The following is a 1,030-nucleotide window of genomic DNA, read 5'->3' on the forward strand; positions in this document are numbered from 1 at the left end:
CCCCTCCCTCCCCGCTCCCCCCTCCCGCATGGTTTCCATGCATCTTTGAATTTCATCTCTCTTCTTTCCTCTGTACAGGGAGAGACCAATAGTTGCATCTCAGAAGTCTGCCCATGAGCTTATAAGATTCCCTGTCACTACACACCTAGTAAAATGCAAAACATTGTCTCTGTGGACTATGTTTTAAATGTTCTGTTGAGGTCAATGCCAAGTGACCCACGTGTCTTCTGAATTTATGGCCCCAATAGTGACTCATTCCCTCAAGATGTTTGGTTACGTCTAAGAAATTTTCTTAGATTTTTCTCCTGTATGTCTCTTCTTACCCCTATTTATGGATATATTTGCAGTAAAGATATGGATCCACATGCAAATATACTCTGTAAAACCTATGCATATTTGTGGGTATTCCTCCCTCCCACGCCCATGTAACCTGCTCTCGTCATCATCCAGCTGCTCACAGATGCCTTTAACTCTCGTGAACTTCCCAGGGTCTTCCCCTGCCTCCATAATTTCACCCCACCTACCCTTATTGTATGTTGCCTTCCCCTTCACTCAAGTTCACCTCTATGTACCTTCTAGAAAATAACTTCCCCTCCCACTCTTAGTAACCGCCTAAAATGCTTCTTTTAGTGTGAATACCTTTTTGTGACTTTTTTCCAACTGTAATATCATATGATATTTGAAATTTTGTGATTGGTTAATTTTACTTATACCAGGTTCATGTATGCTATGTAGTGTTGTGTATATTCATCATTCTTCATCAAGGTCTGGTAGTGTTCCATTGGCTCCAAATAACAGTGATTGTGAGGAGGGTGAAGACCAGGTAGTGTTTTGACCATTATGAGTCAAAACCAATTTGAGGGCACTTAACAGCAGCAACAACAACAATAACAACAGTATTCCACGGTGTTCATGTTTCATAGTTTATCTTCTTCCACTGATGGACATTTAGGTTGCTTCCATCTTCTGCTATTGTGAATATTGGTGTGCACATATATGGGCCATGGAGCTTATCTTTCAAAGATAGTTA

This window comes from Echinops telfairi, unplaced genomic scaffold (genome assembly GCF_000313985.2).
Source record: "Echinops telfairi isolate 266 unplaced genomic scaffold, ASM31398v2 ScPeMD7_2;HRSCAF=8, whole genome shotgun sequence".
Taxonomy (NCBI): Eukaryota; Metazoa; Chordata; class Mammalia; order Afrosoricida; family Tenrecidae; genus Echinops; species Echinops telfairi.